Source organism: Drosophila sulfurigaster, chromosome X, assembly GCF_023558435.1.
Source record: "Drosophila sulfurigaster albostrigata strain 15112-1811.04 chromosome X, ASM2355843v2, whole genome shotgun sequence".
Classification (NCBI taxonomy): Eukaryota; Metazoa; Arthropoda; class Insecta; order Diptera; family Drosophilidae; genus Drosophila; species Drosophila sulfurigaster.
The window spans coordinates 25,818,281-25,842,634 of record NC_084885.1 but is presented as its reverse complement, the minus strand read 5'-3'; the positions used below and the strand labels follow the sequence as shown (position 1 = coordinate 25,842,634).

The 24,354-nt window shown below is 33.9% G+C and overlaps 1 protein-coding gene across 1 annotated transcript in view; it reads left to right on the top strand.

The window, feature by feature from the left end:
* LOC133848604 (clumping factor A-like) overlaps positions 1-11,197 on the top strand; it is a 135,570-nt gene extending 124,373 nt beyond the window's left edge. The window contains exon 3 of the transcript XR_009895280.1: positions 11,164-11,197. The gene's annotated coding sequence lies outside the window, so the exon portion shown is untranslated. The remainder of the gene's footprint in view (positions 1-11,163) is intronic.
* The last annotated feature ends 13,157 nt before the right edge of the window (positions 11,198-24,354 follow it).

Here is a 24,354-nt window from a genome sequence, read left to right as displayed (position 1 = left end):
CTGCTACTCGACGCTCTTTAAGTGATGGACTGCAATTTCGGAATTAGGTTTCATTGCTTAGATAGCACCCACAACAAAAAGAAAGAAAAAAACCATTAAAAAATATTTAGTATATTGGGAAAATATTTAAAGTAGATTTTTCTTTTTAATATTTAAGACTTACTTATTTCAAATGTAGTACTATATCTTATACTTATATATATTAAGAATAATACCGAATTGTTTTGCTTTCAATAAAATTGGGTTGCTTTCTTACTTGTTAATTTAGTTTACTTTATTGCGCAAGGCCTTATTTAATTATTTAAATTTGTAAAGTATTCATGATTCTATAAATAATAATTTACATCAATAGTTTATACAAATTTACATATGTTACAATGCACATTAAAAAAATTGATTGTTCAAGGTACTCAAAGAAAAAGATACTATAAAAATTAAACAATCAAAAATTTGCTATTTTACTTTAAGTAAAAAAACAATTGTGAAATAATAAATAATTTACTGAAAATCAAATAAAATCCCAGAAAAAATACTTATTGTTGTGCTTAACTTAAAAGAGTGAATGAAATTAATATACCAAATAAATATACCAAAACCTTATACAAAATGAGTATATCAAATAATATCGTATATACCGCTGGGATCCAAAAATTCCATAGAGTTCAAAATATACCTAATTAATATACCAAAAATACCTAATACTCGAATATACTCGTATTTCGTATATACTATATTTCAAAAATACCATATTTCGTATATACTGCTACATTCAAAAAATACTATAGAGTGTATAATATAACAAAAATACTTTAAAAATATAAAATACTATACTCGTATTTTTTATATGTATATATATATATGAATATATATGTATACATATACTGCGTATATACTACTTCATTCAAAAAATACCAAATACTACAAATAATACGAGATTGTCAAACAAAACACTGTTTTAATCTCTTGCCTAGTTCTCTTCTTTTTTAATTTGACGTAATATTTGAGGCGTCTGAAAAATAGTGAACTATACAGTCAGCGCCACAAAAAACGCCGCACTTTTAGGGTTTACGAATTTTGAACTTACAGGGCCTGTGGTTTCATTATATGATTTCGGATTTATTTTAACAAGTTAATTGGTGGTATGTTAATAAAAGTGCATTCCAATTTTTATTTTAAATTTGTTTTTAATATTAAAAAAAATGTTGTATACTTGATAAAAATATAAATTTCTATTCGAATTATTTGTTTTTTCCATAGATTTTTCTTTATATTAGCTTATGTCTCTTTTCTGCAGTACCTGAACATAAACTCACTTTAGTATGTTCTTTATTTTCTCATTTCTTTTGAGTTAATAGCTTTCTTAATTGATTAAACTTTTTACAGGGCATCTCTTAAGTAGTTAAACTCATTTTTTGACTAAGAAGAAAACTGCGAGTCGAGCATACTTTTTTTTTGCTGCTGTCGCTTTACTGCATTCGTTTTTCTTCTTCTTATTTTTTGTGTTGCGCTCTATTTTTTAACAGTTTGCTGCAAATATTTGAGCATTTTAATCGCTTTGTTGTTGTCGCAGGCACCAAATAAAAACTGCAGCAGCAAAAGCAGCGAGAAGAAAGCAAGCAAGAGAGAGAGAGCGAGAGAGAGAAAGAGGAAGAGGAAGAGGAAGAGAGAAGTAGAAAATATTTGAACAATTCCAAAATGCGATAGTAAAGTGTTTTAAGCGGTTTTTGTTTGAATGCGAATGCGGTGCAGTAGGACACGTCTGCTATGATGGGAAAAGGGGCAAGGGGAAGAGCGAAGGAAGAAGGGAAAAAGGAAGATGGGAGAAGGGTTCGTTTGGTCAGCGCGCAGCAAGCGAAGCAAAAGCGTTGCATACTTTTAGGCTCAACTGTTTGTATGTTGTGTTGTTGTTTGTTTGCACGGTTTGCCCTGCGCTGCAGCGCGTTGTTTACACCACACACACACACACATACACACAGAACACACTCACACATATACAGTAGACACACACTCTTGCACTAAGCGAGCTGCATTTATTTACTGTGCGCATGTTTTATTGTTAACATTTAAAATATTTGCGCCTGCATACAATTTTACTGCCCCTCTCCCTCTCCCACTCTCTCTTTCTCTCACTCAGCATCTCTCTCGCTCACTCGCGTTCTTTTTAGGCCTGCATTTTCTTTCTGTTTTTTGTGTTTTCTTCTTGTTTACATTTGCCATATGCGTTTATTTACTTACCGTTTGCTGTATTTAAATTTGTTTTAAAGCCCTCGATTTTCTTCTCTTTTTTTCTGCATTCACTCACATTGTTTGTTGACAAACAGGCACAAACAATTTTGGTAAACATTGGCTCGATTTCGCTAATAAATTGTTGACATAACTTTAAGCATTTTCCTTTATATTTTTGTTGTACTATATTTGCCCACACACATATTGCAAATCATTTGTTTGGCAAACAAACAAGTTCAATTCATTTGCATAAAGAATTTGCCAAGTTTGCAACTTGAGCGATTTGCATCGAAATTAATTGCAACTAAAATGCTGTCGCATACTTTCCACATTTTTTATTTATTACGGGCTTGTGAAAGATTGCCCCCAGAGAAGCCAAAATAAACTAGATATGATATTATGTGAATGAATTTAATGCGGATTAAAAAGAAACCAAATTGAAAGCTACTTTTTGGCATGTTTCTTACATTATTTTCATTATTCTTATAAAGTTTTCTAACCTTAACACAAAAAATTGCGATTACTAACAAAATTATATTAATAATAAATTTTATTTTGTCTTCATAAAATAAATTTATTAAAACTATAGATGTAAAGTGAAAACTTAATAAATTAAATTGGTAGAATATGATACACAAATATTTTTCATTTAATTAGACATATGTATATATGTATGAGGTGAAGAAGAAAAATTCAAAAAGAAAATATATAAATTCTGAAATAACTTTTTCAATGTTAAATACTGTAAAATAAAAATACAAAATGAACTTAAAATGTATCTACTTTAAATTTGACATTTAATTAAAAGTGATAATCAATTATTTCACAACAAATGCATTCATTTTGTTTATCTTTTTTAGTAAACAAAACATTAACAAAAATTCAATAGAGAGAGCTTATATTTAATGAAGGATTCAATTCATTTCTTCTGTAAATATTCCATTATAAGTATTTCTAGCTGGCAATGGAAGCTTGCTTAAAGTTGGCAAACAAAGTAAGGGAAACGAATTTGTGCAAACTAGTTTGACAAATTGTTAATGAAAACAATTTACAAGCCAAAATGTAGAACATGGGCGCCTCCTCCTTCGCCTCCTTCTCCTCCTCCTAAACGCCCAGGCAATTGGACAGTGCTGGGAAAACCGTAAGCGGAAATCGCAACGTGTTGCCCCAAAGACACCAAGAGAGAAAGGGGGAGAAGGGGAGAAGGGGGACCTAAAAATTTCCAAGCAGCCCCGCACATTAATGTGGAGCACATTAGTGCACGTAAGTGTATTAAGGATAATGGATGCACTCATAGATATTCCCGCCGCTGTTTGACTGTCTGCATATGGATAGAAAACGCAGTGCAAGAAAAGCAGCGAGGGGCAAATGAACGAACGAACGAAAAGTCCGACACTGTGCAAAGGAAGGAATAGCGAACTGAGTCCGGTTACATGATATGTGCAGGTGGGAAAGCGAGTATTTTTGTATCAACGCACTATGGGGCATTTCACCATTTTCTCTGGCATTCAAGCGTTCTTTCAAATTGTCAAAACTAAAGCATGTAAGAAAGCTACAGACGAGTGGGAAATACCCACTACATGTTTTGAATAAAAGCAAAATATTGGATCAAAATGTTATACCGCAAAAATACTGAAAAAGTATACCAAATGATATATTCGGTATATTGATATTGTAGTATATCAAATGGTATCTTGATACAATACTGGTACTACAATATATATATTTTTTCAGTATTTTTGTGGTATATCTTAAGAATAATACCGCAATATTGATGCAAAATATACCATAAAGTGTAAAAAATATACCAGATTATCAGCCACAGCAACTCAGATCCCTACTATGTAGGCGTTTTTGCCCTTACAAAAATATTTCTTTAATAGCTTCGACAATTTGTATCTGATAGCAACCAAATTTTCAGGAATCAGAAAGTCTATAGTTATTATTGTATATACCAAAATTCAACTCTAGCTGTAAAAAAGGTACAAAGTTATAAAATATTATGTAATGTTATCAATCTGTTCTGGCTCATATTACAAATGTTAACAATTGACAGTTATTTTTGGACATAACAGCTTTGAAGTCAATTGCATCCGAAAACACGTGAGCAAAAGGTGTCCGTAATATTCTAGTTTTCCCATTTTTTGTGAGCAGTAGACGTGTTGCCACGCCCACTTCTATATGTTAGATTCCTTAGGCATATAGTGACATAATACCAAAAACCGCAATAAAAAATCTCTTATGATTTACTCGTAATATTGAATGCCACTTAAAATGGAAAAATCCCCATAGTGCAACGTTCTGAATGTGAATGTAAAAGTGTAAGGCTGCGCAATGTGTATGTGTGTGTGTGTGTGTGTGTGTGTGTGTATATATGTGTGTGTATATGTATAAGTGTGTGTGGCAAGCCCAGGTGAATAGTCTGCTGTCTGTGCGCTGCTCTCCATAAATTATATCAAGCGACTGTCTGTCTATCCGTCTGCCTGTCTGTCCGTCCGTCTGTCTGTCCGTCTGCCTGTATATCCGTCTGTCTGCCGTGCTCTCTGCGCTTCATTCCTTTACTATACTAGCAGCTGGTTATACGAATATTCAACTATTATCTGCGCCTTTCTTTTTGCACATGCACAAAAATGGGCGCGCTTTAAAGCAGAGCACAACATTATGTTAATTACAACAATTGCAAGCACTATTAAGAGGTGATTAAAAATGTTAAACTACTTATCGAATAGCTACTAATAAAAAAGCGTTAAAAGGTGAACTCAAGTGAACTGAGAAGGAGAGTAGTTGGAGTAGAGCGACAATCATGAGTGCATTACAATACACTTAAGAAGCGGAGTGAGAAGCACAACTAGAGAAGTAAAGTGACAAAGGTCAAAGTATGACAATTACAAAAGGGAACAACCAAATGCGAAAGGTCAACTACAAAATGTGAGAAGCTAAAAGTCATGTAATATTTTGGGAGAAGTAAAGTGATAATAAGAAAAGTTGAAAGGAAAGGTTAACCAGCTAGGAAGTGAAACAATAGCATAAAGAAAGCATTAATATTGAAATGAGAAGTAAAGCAGAAAAGTAGAAGAAGTACACAGCAAAATAAGTGAAGCAATAGCATATATTAAGCATTGCAATTCAAAAAAGGAACAGCGAGAAGTATAACGATAAGCTCAGGAAGAAGTACAGAGAAAAGTAAGTGTGAGATCAAAAAGAATCTAAGAGAACCAGAGAGAAAAAATGCATAGCGAGAAGTTCAGATAGAAGTACAGTGATCAGTACAGAGATAAGTGTAAAGAGAAGTATAGAGAGAAGTACACAAGGAAGCAAAGTGTGAAGTACAGAGAAGAGCACTAGTGAGAGAACTAGTGAGAGAAATACAGTGATACTATACTATAAGTGCAGAGATAAGTATAAAGATAAATACATAGAGAATTGGAGAAAGAAGTATAGAGAGAAGTACCGAAAAGAGCAAAATACAGGGGAACGGAAAGAGAGAAGTACACAGAGAAGTAAAGAAAAAAGAACAGAGAGAACCACACAGAGAAGTACAGAGAGAACCACACAGAGAAGTACAGAGAGAAGTATAGAGATAAGTAGATAGAAAAGCACAGTGAGAAATACAGGAAGAAGCGTAGTGAAAAGTATAGACAGAAACATTGCCAGAAGCTCATTAAAAAATGCAAAAAGAGAGACAGAGGGAGATGGAGATGGAGAAACCAGTATAGGAAAAAATATATCGAGAAAAGCACAAAGGAAAGAACAAAAAGCAGCTAAGAAACAAGCAAAGCGACTTAAACAATCGAGCAATGACTAGAGACAAGCGTAAAGAGAGAAGCAACATCGTTTAATGTGACAATTTGCTACTCCCCAAATCAAAAACTAATATGAGCTTAATAGACAAACTGGGAAAACTAGGAAAACTGGACTGAAGCTAGGCAGCTAAACTCAGCAAACAGCGAAAAGCAAGTCAAAAGAAATGCCACAGAGATAAAGAGATAAAGACAGCAAGAAGAGCGAGTAAAAGCAATGCTAATAGACCGACTGAAAGCGTGTGGGAGTCGCGACCCTAAAGAGTTTGCCACATGCCACATGAGGCATGTGGCAGGCGACACATGCAAGCGGCAAAAGCGTTGAGTGGAGTTCGCAAAGCGATATTTTATGCGCTGCTCTTTGTGTAGCAAAACTGAGCCAGGAAAAAGGATGAATGAATGGAATTGGACTGAATCAATAGATAGAAAAATGCCCAGAAAATGAAAAATGTTTGACACAGAAATAAGCTGCGATTTTCACACACACACACACATCGAGAGAAAGAGAGAAAACGAGTCTCACCTTTTGCGGCAAGTGCATAAAATGATATTTGAAATCTATCTTTCCCCCATTGAAATCTATATATATGTATATAGCATAACAAAAAAAAATACATATATATAGCAACAACACGATGGATATATATTTGAATTTGGTGGCAATACTAAAAGCACTTTTATCGTCATCATTGTCATCGGGAATTGTCATCATAAATATTTGATTGTTGCATCAATAAAAGCTTATGACACATAAAATCCATAATTTCAATTGTCGCCCACGGCGTTTGCCATTTGCCAGCGCACAAACGTCGAGAGCGGGGTGGCGGAGAGGCAGGCTGGCGGGTTGGCGGGGGAAATGTAGCACAGAAATCGGATCAGCCGCTGGCATCAAGGTTAACGCAGAGCCAAAAGCAGCGACACAATAAATAAAGAGCGATGCTGACAAAGGCAGCAAACAGCGGCAGCCCATTGAAGCACATCCACTTTCGACATCAAACCCCACAAAATCGAATCTACTTCCTTCTCACTCCCACTCTTTCTTCCACTCTCTTTCTCTGTCTCTTTCTCTTCACATAAATCAGCGTTGTTCTCTGCCATTCTCCTGACATATTCTGGCCATATAAAACGTGTTCTCGTCAACAATTTCACCTGAAATGCGTTGAAAATTCAAAGACAATTTTGATAGCATTTCACTAATACACACCAAGTTGATGGTATTCCACAAATTTGATCTAGATTTCAACATCATCTTTATCATGTTAAACAACATTTATTATAAGCACAATACATATAATTCTGAGAGTTTGCAAGCGATTTACTTTACATCAAACTACTAAATATTAAGGACTTTAATTGTGCTGACTTGATCTGTAAGTTACAAATAAAAAAAAATTGTATTTATTATTTTAGTTAGCTTTCTGAATAGTTTCACAGAAGCACAGTTATAGGTAAAGAAAGAAGCATTGCCAGAAGCTCATTGAAAAATGAAAATAACGAGGGAGAGGACAAAGCTGAATAGCTGGAAAGAAATCAATTATTAATATTCGAAATTAAGAATATATTGAAACAAATAAATTGCTTTAAAGATGAAAAAGAAATTAATATACAAAAGGAATAATAATAATAATAATAATAATAATAATAATAATAATAATAATAATAATAATAATAATAATAATAATAATAATAATAATAATAATAATAATAATAATAATAATAATAATAATAATAATAATAATAATAAATATTCATTATTATATAACTTTATGCTTTTTATAACTTAAAAATAATGAATATAGAAAAATAATAAGAAGTTGAAAAGATTAACAAATAAATCACAAAATTAAGAAGCATACAAATATCAAAATGATGATTTTTAGCTTTATTTGAAAAGAGTAAAAAATAAGTAAAATAAAATAAATCAATAGGCATACAAATTTCACTTCTCAGCTGTCTTAACTGCCTCAACTGATAAATTGGTATATTTTGACCTCTTTGGTATATTTCGAAAGTAACACTTCATCGATATACCAAATATGGCCTTCGGAATATATGTCGTATTTAATTTAGTATTATTTGGTATATTTTAAACCGAATTTTCAGTTTAATTGTCGTATATTATTCGGTATATTTAAAGTATTGTTGAGGTTATTCGGTAAATTTTGTTAATAATACCGCACTGTTTTACTTTTATTCAAAGTCGGTAACATTTATCTCACAGTCGTTTTTTCTTTTCTTTTCGAAGATTCGAATTTAGACTGCAAAAGTAACAACAGTAGATTTATAAGCATGCCTTAGTATATATTCCCAAACAGTTTGGAATATCTATCAATATTTTACCTTCATTTACAGAAACTTTAAATCAAATACAATTTGAAAGAATAAAATGAATTTTTGAATTAATTTTTCTTAGTTTATGTGATTTAAAGTTGGTATAAAATAAACTGAAATTTTTGGTTAATTTTACAACAATTTTAAAGTCAACAAATTGTTTTTTAATATTTTAATTTATTATACAACAATTCCAAACGAAGTTAATTTGAAATCGGCAACAAATGTTGCCGTTTTTGTCGCTGAGAACATCCTTAAAAGTAGCGGAAAAACTGTCAACGCATTTGGCATGCAAATCGACTGACACTTTTATTTAAATCTCAATTTAAGCGCATTTTAAAAAATATGTATACATATGTACATTGATAATTTCTGATTCTGATTCTGATTCAGATTCTTATTCATTATTTTGTTTTTCTTTTTTTCCTTTTTTTCGGGTCACTCTCTCTTTCTCATATTTTGCTGTTATAATTTTTGCAGCTTTTTTTATTTCATAATTTGTGTGTTAATTGAAAGCTGTGTGTGTGTGTGTGCGTGTGTGTGTGTGGGCTTAATGATGTGTCCATCGAGTTGTTGCTGTTGTTTATAGTATATCTGCTTTCTGCTTCGCTTCAGATGACAAATTAATGAAGCGGTCGCGCACATGTATCTGATAGATACATTTGTATCTACACATGTTCTCTGTGTGTGTGTGTGTGTGTGTATAAATCAAAATTTATGACTGGCTTGAAAACGTCAAATGCAACAATTTCAACTATAGCATTTAAGCCAGCAACAACAACAACAACAATAACAAACGACAAGCAACAACAAGAACAACAACAATTGACGAGTAATTGCGGCGCCTTTTCACTTCCTGACAACTGGATGGGATCAAGGGGTGAGGGGGTAAAGGGCAGCCGGGGGGCATGACCTGCACTTAGTTTAAATGTTAATAGAGCCAATGCAAACGTCAGCGCAAAACTTTCAAACAACAATATGTGTGGCATGTGGCAAGCTAAGCACAAACTTTGACGCTGTCTGTGAGTGTGTGTGTGTGTGTGTGTGTGTTGTCTATGTGTGTGTGTGCTGGGCAACTCTATACACTCAAAAAAAACGTCAACTTGTTAACGTCATTGACAATGACCAAACGAATGACAGCTGTAACTCATTCTCCATCTACAATTCAAACTCCTTTTCTCTCTCCTCTTTCTCATTTGTCTTTACTTCATTCCACTTCACTTCTCTATCTCTCTCAGTCTCACTCACTCTCTCTCTCTTTCTCTTTCTCTTTCTCTTTCTCTTTCACCGCCATTAGTTGGTCTCTGGCAAAATGTTTTGCACTTCTAATGGACATCAAATTGTATCTACTTAATTGACTCGCAACTCTGTGCAACTTTGATCCCCACATCGTTGTTGTTCTTGTTCTTATTGTTGTTGTCGTCATTGCTGTTACTGCTTCATTGTTGTAATTGCTGCTCTTGCTATTCCTATTACCATTGCCATTGCTATTGTTGTTGTTGTTGCTTCGTTTCTTGCTGTGTGTGCGCGAATTGCTCATAATAAACCAACTCAAGTTTATGCGTTCTCATTTATCACGATAAACAGATAATAATATGAAGAAATAATTGATTAGCAGTTTCACTTGTAGGACAACTCTACTTAAGTAGAACATTAAGAAAGGAAAAGATCAACAAACAATAAAGCCACAGTCGACCAAAAATACCAAAAATATACCGAAATATATCATACTATTACTACATTCAAAATTTACCATAGAGATCAAAATATAGTATTTGTAAATAAATAAATATAACACTAACAATGGTGTATTTAAATAGTCTCATAAATGTTGTCAATAATACTTATAATAATAATTATTCCAAGACTGTAAATATAAAAAGCAAGAAAGAAAGCCACCAGCTACACATTTTTAATAAAACCATATTCTAAAATTATACCAAATCATCCTAAAAATACTTAAATATGCAGAAGTCTTCATTTGCTATATTGATTTAGTACTAATACATTCAAATATACCGTAGAGTACAAAATATACCAAAATACAAAAAAGTAAGTCAAATATAATAAAATTTGTTTCTGACTTTTTCCAAGAATCATAAATACTTAAATTATTATTATTTTTACCAAACATTCTAGCTTCCAAATTACACTCGTTATTCGATGTTTTTCAGAAGTAGGCGTGGCTAAATTTTGACACAAACTTGATCTGCATGCAAACATAACAAGTGCTATCGAAAGTTCTCTTATAGTATCTGAGATCTAGATTATCATACGGAAAGACAGACAGACGGACATGGCTATATCGTCTCGGCTGTTGACGCTGATCAAGAATATATGTACATGCTTTCTAGGATCATACATGAGGCACAATGCTATAATACCCTTCTACTTTTCGGGTAACGGATAAACAAATTTTCTATCGCGATGAGCAAAACGCATAAACGCAAAGTTCACAATTAAATTGAAGCGCCGCAAATTGAGCAAATATGCACAAAACTCAAATGTGTGTGCGTGTGTGTAAATAAGTATAACTATTTGATTGTTTGCTTGTTTACGCTGCATAAATTATGCAGCTAACGAGTTGAGGAGCCGCGCGGAGGGAGAAAGGGGAAACTGAGTTGGGTGTACACAAATATATCGATAACTGCGATAAATTGCTCTAAAATAGCGTTGAATGTCGAATGATGATAATGCTTAGAGCTGCCCAAAAATTTGTAACTTGAGAGAAAATCGAATGTAAAACAATCAAAACGAAAATTGCTCAACAAACAAGCGAAGAATGGCTAAAAGGAGAGACAGAGAGAGAGACAAAGAGAGAGAGAGAGAGAGAGAGGGAAGGCGATGCTTTTGCTTGTTGATGTCGGTTCAGTATTTTTGGCCTTTGGCCTGCAGTTCGCTGATTTTATATTTTATTTAATTTAATTTTGTGCGCTTTGCCAGCACAGCTCCTCCAATGGTTTTGTGTGTGTGTGTGCATGTGTGTGTTGGAGTGTGTGTGTGTGTGGCCATATATACCCTGTAAATAAGTATATATATGAAGCATGCTTAACTCAGTCTAAAGAACTTTGCTGCTCGTGGTATTAAAGTGTACAAAATAAAGTGATTTTCTGTGTTGGCTTCGAATGCAACGAATTCATCCGTCTGTCCAATATGAAATTTTACCGTAACAAATAGATCAATGAATGAGTTTATTGTTGATGGTCGCCAGAAGCTACAATGAACGTCGAAAAAGTGCCACTTCATTCGGTGAAATACCAGGCGAACATAAATCAGCAGCAAGTAGAAATACAGCAAGTCACTGCCATATTTAGTAGCGCCATCTATGGTTTACTCTTGCAGTCACAATCTAAATTGGTTCTCCTTAAAGTATGCCTCAAGAATTGAAGATGTCTGAAGTAAACTTAGCGCGTCAATTAAAATTTAAAATTTTCGCTCAACCGACAAAATAAAAAATCCGTTAAAATTCAAAAATGGCCAAAAATCCCCAAAAATCCGCTATATCTCGGTCATTCGAAGGACGATCGGAATGTCCTTTAGCACAAGGATGACTCCTAGTAATTCAACCCGACTGACATTTGCAAAAGGATAAAAATCCTTACAGGATCCGAGAAAAATAGGACTTTTTCTAATCACAAAATAGGCTATAGCTTGCGAAGGTCCTTGCGTATCCTGACAATGGATATGTCAAACGGTGTTTATTAATGAGACCTATCGAGTGGCCAAAGGACATTGCAATCGCCCATGCAGTTCTCCAATTATCCTGGAATTTGTGATTTCGAATTTGAAAAATTAAGTCCTTAGATAACTCCGTACTTTTTTGATACGGATCGATAGAGTTAGTCCTTGCAATCCTAGCAAGATGTGTCCCTTGATTATGTGGCAGGACATGGCCGAGATAAAGCTACTTTTCGAAAAATTATCCTTGTCGGATCCTCAAAGTATGCTACAAAAAATTGCAGAGCGGAAATTTGAAAATTGAAGTTTGAACTCAACCCACAGACCGATGATAGTGTTGTAGTTGATCACTTGTCGTAGCGAGGCTGAAAAGTGTCAATTCATAAGGTAAAATACCAGGCGAACATAAATCAGCAGCAAGTAGAAATACAGCAAGTCACTGACGTATTTAGTAGCGCCATCTATCGTATTTAGTACAGCCATCTACCGGTCTTGGAAGTACGATCAAAATGTACCCCTTAAAGTATGCCACAAAAATTGAAAACTTGTGCATTGAACGCAGCGCGCCAATTTGAAATTTAAACGTAATCCAGAGAGATCAACGAACGCTAAGCGCTAATTTTAAATGTGGTCACAACCGACCGATCAATGATTATGTTGTTGTTGGTCGCTTGAAGCCACAATGAACGTCGAAAAAGTCCCAATTCATAAGGTGAAATACCAGGCGAACATAAATCAGCAGTAAGCAGAAATACAGCAAGTCACTGACGTATTTAGTAGCGCCATCTATTGTCGGCACTTCCATGACTCGAATTTGCGCACCCTCAAAGTATGCAACACGAAATTTAATATTTCTGAAATTAACCTAGCGCGCCAATTTAAAATATAAAACCGACAAAAGAAAATTTGGTAAAATTGGAAAATAATTTTTTTGTAATAAATTTTTAATTTTTTTATTAAAAAATTTGTTTAATACAAAATGAAAGATCTTGACTTTAGTTTTTTACGACAAATCATTAAGGAACACTATTCAAACGATGTCATTGCCAATGTGTCGCTTGCGTTGCAATTTCTGTGGATCGTGTTTCTCGTATGGCAGCCGAGTTGCGCCAGTTGGTATAAACGGAGAATAGACCTGAGCCAGAGAGAGAGAGAAAGATAAAGAAAAAACAGTAATAGATAGAGAGAGAATGCAAGAGTAAGAGAACATTTCACGCACCGTATCAAGCCACCTTTGTCGCCACGGAGTCGAACACGATCGCCGAGCAGCGTGAGGAACTCATCGAAGAGCGGTAAACTTTCATTATTGTCCAGAATTTGATCTTCTGAATATTGATCCTCTTTGACGAAAATGGCGCCACCTTTTAATTCGGATTTAATGAAAACCTAATCGAGAGAGAATAAATTATTGTCAATTACATGAAATACATTTCTTAGATTAACAGAGTTCCTCCTCGTTGGGAAGCTCCCTTAGAGATAAAAAAATTTGTTAACCAAATAAGAATACATATTCAATAAAATTTTACTTCAAATAATTCTCATATATCCTTTGCACATTACTGGATATCTGTTGATCGAATATTTGCGGCTTTCCAAACAGCAACAAAAAAAAGACACTTTTGTGTGTGTATTTTATTTTTATTTTAATTTTAATCCAATTTCAGCACACATAAAAGGCCAGAACAGAGTGCAGCACACACACACACACAGACACACATATATGATAGACATATGTATCTGTCTCTATATATATTGTATGTGTTTTTTTATATGTATATATTTTTTTCGATGATTTTTTTGTGTGTTGGGGGAAGGCTTGCGGCAAAATATATTAAAAGCTACTTACAAAGTGCACAACCAAACGGTTACGTCTCTGCCTGTGTGTGTGTGTGTGTGTGACTGCACACACACATGGATATACAATTACAATGCTGTGGTTTCATATGAAGAGCTATGGGAGAAAGAAAGGATTGCAAGCAGGGGCCAACGATGATGATGATGACGATGATGACGTTGATCATGATGATGCAAGTGATTCATGCGGAAAACGAGCAACAATTTTGGTTTACCAGACAGACAACAGCAGAGCGACAACAACGACAATAACAACAACAACAATATGTGGCTGAGCTTACATGTGTTTATAGCTTGTCGTTGTTGCAGCAAGTCGCCTGCTGTTTCAATTTTATTATGAGCACATTCTATTTTCCCCAACAACAATAAAGATAAAATGCAACTAGAAAGAGACAACAACTCTGAGAGAGCGAAGGCATGCTGCTTTTTAATAACACACCAACAAAAAAAAAATAGATTAAATTATTCGCAAAATTCACTTGGAATCGCAATTGGCAACTGCGTCTGCATCGCCAGACCCCGCTAAATGGCCTAATAAATCTGCGTTGCGTATACGCAACATGAGCCTAATGAAGCCGACTACGCAACGTGAAGCAGCGAGAGACAAAGAGTGAAAGAGAGAGGCAGCTGAGGCCAAAAGTTAAGCAAGCTGCGCAACAAGTGAAACACAAAATATGCTAGAATAAAAACAGACAGACTAGACAGACTAGAGAATGCTCTGCACTTAAAGTAAATACTTCGAAAGACGGATAAATAATGTAAATAAATATAATGTTTAAAACTTCCAACATCATTGTCAATACCAAAATTAAAAAAAAAATTATACTTGCCGTATTACACAATAACTTCACTGTAAAAATTGTTATTTATAACATTCTCTATTAAATTTTATTATATTAAGATGCACAGAAAGAAGAAATGTGCTAAAATAAAGACTAAAATCAAGAATCAAGATTATATGATGCTAAAATTTAACTAAAAAGGTTTACTCTTATATCAAGATCTAAATTTAACAATTTAATTCCGAGTGATTCTCTTAATAAAGATAAATGTAATGTTGGTTATATAGTATGTAGATAACATTTGATAATTTAATATAAAGTGTAAATAATAATAATAATAATAATATTATTATGTATATGTAAATTAATAATATGTGTAAATATGTGATTAGCTTAAATAATACTGCTTCCTACTGACAACTGATTTCATAACATAGCATTGAGTGCAAAATATACTGGATTGTCTACAAATATACCACAAAAATACTAAAATATATAAAAGGCTATGTTTGGTATATTAATAAAATATACCATAGAGTACTAGATTGTCGAACAAAGATAATATACTACAAAAATACTAAACTATACCAAATGCTATATTTAGTAGAGCATTCAATAGAGAAAAAATAAAACCAAATTGTTAAATTGTCCAACACAATTTTTATCTGATTGCAACTAAATTTTCAGGAACCACAAATACTGTAGTTATTATTTAATATACCACAAATCTAGCTATAAAATGATAAAACTAAAAGAAAAGGCATTAAATTAAAAAAAGTGCAGCCATATTTAGGCAAATTGAAATAATAAAGCAGATTCTATTAACACTCGAATGTGAATTCAATTTGGTTGCTGCTCAGATTAAGCATACGTCTAGTTGTCCCTAAGGCGAAGCAAACTGAAGCAATGCTTATGTCAGTGCAACTAATGGCAATAATTGTGTGCTATCTGTATTGTGTGTATGTATGTGAGCGTCGCAAATGCCACACGTTGCAGTTGCATGTGGCAAGTTGATTACATGACTGGCAAATATGTGCATCATTATTGTAAGACTCCAACTGCAGTCTCCATTTTCTTTCCAACTACCTTTCTCTCTCTCTCTGTCTCTCTCTCTCTCTCTTCGTCTCTCTGTCGCTCTTGCTATTGAGGACACCAGCAGCCTTGTCGTGTCTGAAGTGGCAGCAAACGCATTTGTTGAAAGAAGTCAAATGCACTCGAGTGGATAATTCAATATGGGGAACAAATTGTTTTAAACACGTTTCATTAGATTTCGCATTGCAAATTCAATTGCCACACACACACACACACTCGCACACACACACATATACATTTAAATTCTAAATAAGCAACAACAAAGCTCAATCGAAACCTCAGTGCAGTGAAGTGCTTGCATATTGTTTTTGCCACTGACAACTGAAAGATTGAATTGAACTTTTGCATTCAAGCGACACAGCGACACACAACAGGCAAAGAGAGTTTTCGGGTTTCGAATGTGAGGTTAGAGCTCCTCAATGTAATTGTGAATTGATTGCTGAAGTGTAGCGAAAGTCACAATAGCAAACAGCAAAAGTTAGCCGGAGTCAATAGAGTACCAACAACAACAGCAGCAACGATTTCGAATCCGTTTCCGATTGCGATTGCGATTGGGATGCGATCAATTCGCCTCGCTGCAATGCGATGCGATTTGTCTTGTGTCAGATTTGAGTGACAGAACAGTTTGTTTTTTCCTACCACACACACACACACTCACACATGTAGCTAGCATGTTGCATGTAGCATTTTGCTATGGCAGCCAGGCGACACAATATCTCCCACCTACAAATGTGCAAATATTTGATTTGCACTTTCTCAATTCTAGTTCTTTGTCCCTATCTTTCTCTCTTACTTTCTCTCTCTCTCTCTCTCTCTCTCTCTCTCTCTTTCTCTCTCTATTCTTTGGTCATTCGTTCATTACGAACTCACACATTCCATTGCGAGTATTGTTGGATTGCTTTATTCATTCATTCATTCATTCATTCGCATTTGACCAAAGCATTTATCGTTTTGTGATTTGATTAACTCATTGACATCGCTGGCGCAATGCATGAGAAAATTGCTTTTGGCTGCAATTCTAATCGAATTAAAATTCATGAAATCACTTCATTAATTATTTTACACATTACTAGAAGCTCATTTAATAACACTAGTTGCATTCCCTTAATTTAAAAGCGCACTTTGCCGTTGCACAAGTTATGATTAAAATAATTTGATTTGAAATCAATATGAGAACAGATCTTGGTATGATTAAATGGTATAATTTGAATTTATACTAAATGTAGTAAATATATTTATATTAGTATTTTTTTTATTATTAATATTCAAATATTTTGTTGGTATATTTTGACAATTATAGTATTTTCTCGGTATATTATTCTTGCATATTTAAGTCTAATTTGGTTTTATTTGAATAATATATTGAAGTATTTTGTGGTATATTATTTTTAATATCTTTGTTTTTGGTATACTTTTCTTTTAGATCTAAGTTTTTTTGTTGTTATATTTATTTGATATACTTAAGTAATTTTTCGATATATTATTGTTAAAAAATTACTATTTTACCGGTATATTCATATTGTTAACTTAAGTATTTTATCGTTGCATTCGATTGCCATATTTTAGTATTATTCGTATATTATATAAATTTTCTTTTTTTTGGCATATATATATAATATATATCTATTTTTGGTATATTCTTTTGTATATTATCGTTTTTGTTATATTGATTTTCTATATCGTGAATATTTTTTTTTTCTTTATTCATATTTATTTTGTATATGCATGTATTATTTCGGTATATATAAATTTTGATAATTGTAATATTTTCTTGGTATATTTAAGAATTTGATCACTATAGTTAATTGGTGTACTTATTTTAGTAGCATTTCGGTAGATAATTTTTTGTAGTTTCCTTTTTCGGTATATTGATTTTCTATAGCCTAATATATTTTCGGTATATTCATTTTAATAATTGAAGTTTTTACCGGTAGATTAGTATTAAATATTTAAGTATTTTTGTTGTATATAATTAGCATATTTTGTGGTATATTATTTTTTATATTTGGTTTTTTTTTGTGATACATTGATTTTCTATGTTTAAGTATTTTACGATATATTTAATTGGTATACTTCTGTATCTTCACTGTATATTAATTTACAAATTTTACACTTTTTAACTTTTTTCTTTCAATTTAGAACATTTTCATGCTTTTTCGGCTTTTTCTATTACTTATGTCTTTATTTTAATACAATACAACTCTTTTTGCATTTGCATTGCACTTTTCTTTTAGTTCAACTCTAATGATTAATCCCCTTTTAAAGTCAACTTTAATCGTTGCCTGCTTAAAGTTTAAATACCTTCTTCATTTTTGATGTTGATGTTTCGGTCGCCTTGAGAAAAGTTGCTTCGAGCCTTGCGTCGATTTCCGTTGACTGATTTGGAGCACATGTGTTTTTAAGGGGCGAGCGCACAGGTAGCGAAGTATTAAACAGATGAAGAAGCAGCAACAAACAATGAAGGGGCAACAACAACAACAACAACAAGAACGACAACAACAAAAGCAATGATGTGCCTGAAGACAAGACGCCCTCGTTAAGTGCCACAACCAGAGAGTTTCGCCGCGGAGTTTCATTGAGAGCAGCTTTCGTTTTTTTCCTTTTTCCTTTTTTTTTATTACTGCCAGCCACGCCCACAGCCCACTGTTGCGAAGTTGTGCTTCATATTTTGGCAGTTTGCCGCTTATTGTATTATATTGTATGCGTTGTATTGTCGTGTGCCAAGTTCTTTTCACAACGCTTGTTGCTTTAATCTTAACCTTCCGCCAGACAACAACAACTCTCCCTCGCTCCCTCGCTCTCCCCCTCTCTCTCTCCCTCCTCAAGTCCTTGCGCACTGCGACTCATTATGCGCTTAATTTTCGCTTTTCATTTTCAATTGCCATAATTTAGTTTTATTTCGCTTCATTTTCGGCTGCGGCAAAGGAGCCAAAACTTTTGCCCACAAAAGCAGTCAAGGCATATTTCCATTTTTGGCGCAACAAACAACAGCAAAAAAAAAACACCCAAGCTGCGTCTGATTACATCATAAGAAATGCGTAATAATTGCGTTAACATAACGCGGACTCCTCCTCCTTGCGTTTTTCTTTTTTTTTACCTGGCCAGCATCTTACAGCAACACGCAATGGGCGTGGCGAAACGAGTGTCGACAAATAAAAAACTTCAGTGAATAAAAAATGGAAAGTTTGTAGCGTGGGGGGAGGGGGGAAGAGAGAAATGCTCCGGCAAACGACAACTGAAATGAAAATGAAATGCTGCAAACTTTTCACAAATTGTTTTTACCGACGCGCTGCGCTTTTAAAAATTTCATTTATATCCTCTGCCACTCTGCCAATGTAAGCGCTGCATGACGGCGTTGCCAGATCGAACAAAAAGCCACAAAGAGAGCAGTGATTATCAAATTGCTCTCGATATTAAGTTAAAGAGTTGTGCACTACTTTTTAAAGTACATAAATGAGAAAGAAAATGTATATAAAAGAAAAGATATTTAAGAAAATATACATTAAATATATATTTATACAAAATATGAAAAAATACCAAAAATAAATATATAATTATGTAATTAAATTGCATCATATTGAGAACTATTTCAGCTCGTTGCCATATTTGGTATATATAATACTTCAGTATATTTTTGTATTTGTTATGAGTCTCAGTTGTTTTGGCTGACAATCTGGTATATTTTAGTGCTCTATGGTAAATTTTAAATGTGGTACTATATCAAAATAGCTTTTGCTATATTTTCATGTATATTTTCATTATACATATTAGTAATGTATATTCTAGTTGTTGTTTTTTTTTTTTTGCTGTATATTATTTTTGAAAATTGTAGTATTTTTTGGCTGACAATCTGGTATAATTATACGTCTATGGTATATTTCGAATGTAGTTATATACCAAAAATGAATTTTAGAATTGTTGCGGTATCATTTGGTAGATATTAAAATAAATACCGACAGTGGCTTTCTTTCTTGTTTACATTGAAAATAATACAACAACTTGCTGCGACTACAAATGAAGTTGAAGAAGTTGTTGTTCAGTTAAAGCAGGCATTGATTTAAACAACAGGTTTGCCCTTTACGCTTTTTTCTATTCAATCTAAGCGAATTGTTAAAAAAAAAGTGAAAGAAACTTCCTGCAAAAGGTTTTTTCGTAAGTAGCCGCAATGAATGCATATGTTGACTCTTACACCTTTGAACTTCCGAATTAGAAGCATCAATATGGTTCACACTACAGTTGACTATTATGAATACCACGTGCTATCATTATGGAGTTTCATTTTCATGTTCGCTTTATTTCTTCGCTGGCCAATAGACGCCTTTGGCATTCCACTTGTGCGACATCCACGAAGGCGATTGCAAATGGTCTATAGATGGTTCAAAATAATTCTCATCTTAATGTTTATCGATTTAATTGGCACACAGTGCCGCATGGGAGAGAGAGGCCTCTGCGACGACATGATTACACAATTGGATTAATTATGAAGAAAAGAAAAACAATCAGACATACACACACATCATTTTTGTAGGTAAACTAATATACGTTTTTCACAAGCTAGAAATTTACGAAGAACACTGTTTTAACATAAATAAAACTCAATTAATAAAGAAAGTGACCTTTTTTTCGATCTTTTCCTAATAGAAATGTAAAAGTGTGAGAAGTATAAACTTCTGGCTTTGACGTTAAACTATATACAGATTATATAAATTCTTTACAAGCGTCACCTGTTGTCGCATACAACAGTCACAATTAAGTCTCAACTTGAGCTGAATATTACAAGAAAGTGCTTTAACCGTATTGCTTTCTTGCTTGCCACATTCAATTCTTATCAAAGCAGTGCACAAAAAGTACCAAGACGTGGCTTCCAAACATCAGAGCAGAGCAGGAAGCGCCAGAAGGGAAAACAGCGTAAAGTATAGTGAGAACTAAGAGGCGAACAACTCACTATAAATCAGTTCCAATGAAATATCATTAGCGCCAGACCCAGAGTTGAATGTGTTCCAACAAAAAGTCTACCAACTGTGGTCTGTGCCTTGGCAAAAAGCGAAACGTATGCAGCTCAAGTCAAAGGATTCGACCAGGACTCGCTTCATTTCCCTCCTCCCCCTCCCGCTCACTCGCAGTCTCTCTCTCTCCCACTTTCTGTGCGTCGCTTCTGGGGCTGCAAGTTATACGAATTCCAATTGGCTTTAGAGATGGCAAAGAAATTGCTTTTGTTAGACAAAAGCAAGTAAATAATAATGCAATCAAATATTGCTCTTTCATTTAATTAAATGCCATACTCGTATTTATAATATCAGCAATTCAAATAATTAAAATGTTTGTCATCAATTTCGAATCAATTTGAAAGCTTAACTAAGAAAATGTTGTGTTTTTATTATTTTAAATAGCTTGGCAAAATATATTAGGTTGTTTGGTAATGACATACCGGTTTTTTATTGATTTTTGACGACAATTTTAAAATAGTTAGCATTGTCCGATTTAAGTGCTTTATGTACCGTTCTCTTCGATGATTTTCTGCCATTTTGATGGTAACTTGTATATGCCTCTTCTAAAGAAGTCCTTGTCCCTACTGGCACAAAACTCGGCGATTCGATTTTCACAATCCTCCCTTGAACTCAATTTTTGTCCATCGAAAAAATTTTGCATGGCCAAAAACAGATGGTAATCGCTTGGAGCAATGTCCGGTCTATAAAGTGGATGCATTAACACTTCCCAACCAAGCTCCCGTAGCTTGTGATGCGTCACCAAAGATGTATGGGGCCTGGCGTTGTCATGATGGAACACAGCGCCCTTACGATTCACCATGGCTGGCCGCTTCTGTTCAAGTGCAATCTTCAATCGCTCCAGTTGTTCACAGTAGAGGTCAGAATTGATGGTTTGGCCATAGGGCAACACTTCATAATGGATAATTCCTCTGATATCCCACCATACACTCAGCAACACCTGTTGCTGGCTTTGCCACCGTTTGAGACGACTCACCGTGCTTCGACCAGGATCTTTTACGCTTTATGTTGTCATATGTGATCCATTTTTCATCACCAGTGACTAACCGATCCAGAAATGAGTCGAGTTTATTACGGTGCAACAAAGATTCACAGATTGATACACGGTCGAAAAGATTTTTTTGGGATAACTCATGAGGCACCCATACACCGAGCTTTTTTGTTAAATTTTTCGACTTTAAATGCCTATGGACGGTTTCCGTGCTTAGTTGCAGCTCCTCTGCGAGGGTTCTAATAGTCACATGACGATCTCGATCCATTATTTCTATGATTTTATCCGTATCAACGGTCACTGGTCGTCCGGAAGGCGTGGGTGTTTCGGCATCAAAATTGCCACTTCGGAATCGCCTAAACCACTGTTCGGCGATTTGAATCGAAAGTTTGTTATCTCCTAAGACAGCAATAATCTGTCTGCGAGATTCCGCAGAAGTTTTTCCTTGTGCGAAATAAAATTTAAAATTTGCCCGAATTTCTGCGTTTGTGAACTCCATTTCAATCGATTGTAATTTTTTAACGTGAAAGCTCATGTAAACAAACTATATGTCATTTTAAAGGTGATGCCAATACCTTTGAAACGATATATAGCATTGCCAGATACGATTATATTTGACTTCACAAAAGAAGCCCGAAATTTTAATGTAAAAACCGGTATGTCATTACCAAACAACCTAATATATGAAAATTGCAATTTATTCATTTTAAGTAAATCTAAGCAAAGTTTGTGCATTTGTTATTTTAAAAATGGAAATTTATTCATTTGAAATATATTTTTGAACTTATCAAAGCAAAGTTTACACTTTTTTTGTTATTTTATTTAGGTTAACCTTATATGTACGTATACGTAATATTATATTATTATCAGCCTGAAATTATATTACGCTATTTCATGCTTTTGCTTCAACTTTAATTTTATGTATTTAAGAAGTACAAACAAAATACGTATACGTAATATTAGTTGAATACGGTTCAACTTATGTATATACGTAATATTCTGTTATCGGCAGCCAAAATTTATTGAATATCTTTTCCGCTTAATTTCCAGTTTTCAGGTACATAAAAAAATACGTATACGTAATATTATAGTATGTATACGTAATATATATTTATTTTCCAAAATATTAGCTAATAAAAATTGAAGTTAATTCATTTCATTTGCGTTCTAATTATTAGAAAACATTTGATACTAGTGTTAACTTTTGGCCACAAACAAATTAGATTCATGCTGAGTTATGAGTTAATTAAAATTTAAATGCATGCTGTGTTGCATTTTAATCAAATATTCAGCCCTCTTTCACCTTTTTGTGATCTACATATATTATTTTTAGTGATTTAAACACGACACGCGTTCATCTCTAATTGGCTTCTCTCACATTTATTTCAGAGTGGGGTTTGCTTTTTGCCTTCGACGACGACGGTGTTGCCTTTGGCACCGGCTGCGGCTGTAAAAACTTGAAAAATTGATTGAGCACGTGAATAACAGCCAGAGAAATGCAACAGCAAGAAAGGGGAGCCGAAGCGTGAGCGTCAGCGTGTAATGGAGGTGCAGCAGATACATGTTTGCACATACAAATGTATCTGCTTGCAACACTCAACTCGACTCCTTGACGCAGCTTGTCTTGACTCTCTTTCCCTGGCAATAAAATGTACAACATGCGTGGGAGTTGACGACGATGACGATGACGACGACGACGACGACGACGGAGGGGCTCAGAGCAGTGCCAAAAAGGAGCAGTGAACAAATCCTCCAACTGCATTTTGCGCATTTGTATGCCAAAAACTACCAAGGAGTTACACAAAAACGTCGTCGAAGTCCTCGACTAACTGTTCAATAGAAACTTGCAATACCCTTCAATTTCTCTGTTTTGCTAATCTAATCGTTTTCTTGCGGCAGTGCATAGAAAAGTATGCTAGAAAATTTGAGTAAAGTACAACGTATACGTAATATTTTATTTTTAATCATAAAAGTATACTAAATGCGTATACGTAATATTTTACTTTGAAATCGAAAAAGTGTACTTAATGCGTATACTTAAAATATATGTGTACATAATATTTCTTTTTTTAATGAGTTTCAGTGCGCAACAAATAAACTGCGAATACGTATACGTAATATGGTAATATGAATACCATAAAAAATAGTTTTTGAATACTATGAAAATATTTTATACTCCCCTGAAAGTATACTAGAACATTGGTTCAAAATACAACGTATACGTAATATTTTATTTCTAATCATAAAAGTATACTAAATGCGTATACATAATATTTCTGTTCATAATCATTTTGTGTGCTCAACTAATAAACATAAAATACGTATACGTAATATTATGTGAACATTGTAGTTACGTATACATAATATTTGATTATCAATCTTATAAGTAAATCTAATATACGTATACGTAATATTAATTGCCTATCAGCCTGAAGTTATAGCAGGCTAGTTCATGTTTTTGCTGCTTCAACTCTAGTTTCAAACCAAATACGTATACGTAATTTTAATTGAGTACTGACCAGCATATATATCATATACGTATACGTAATATTATAATACAAAATCTGTAGCTAGAAATTATATTACGCTTTTTG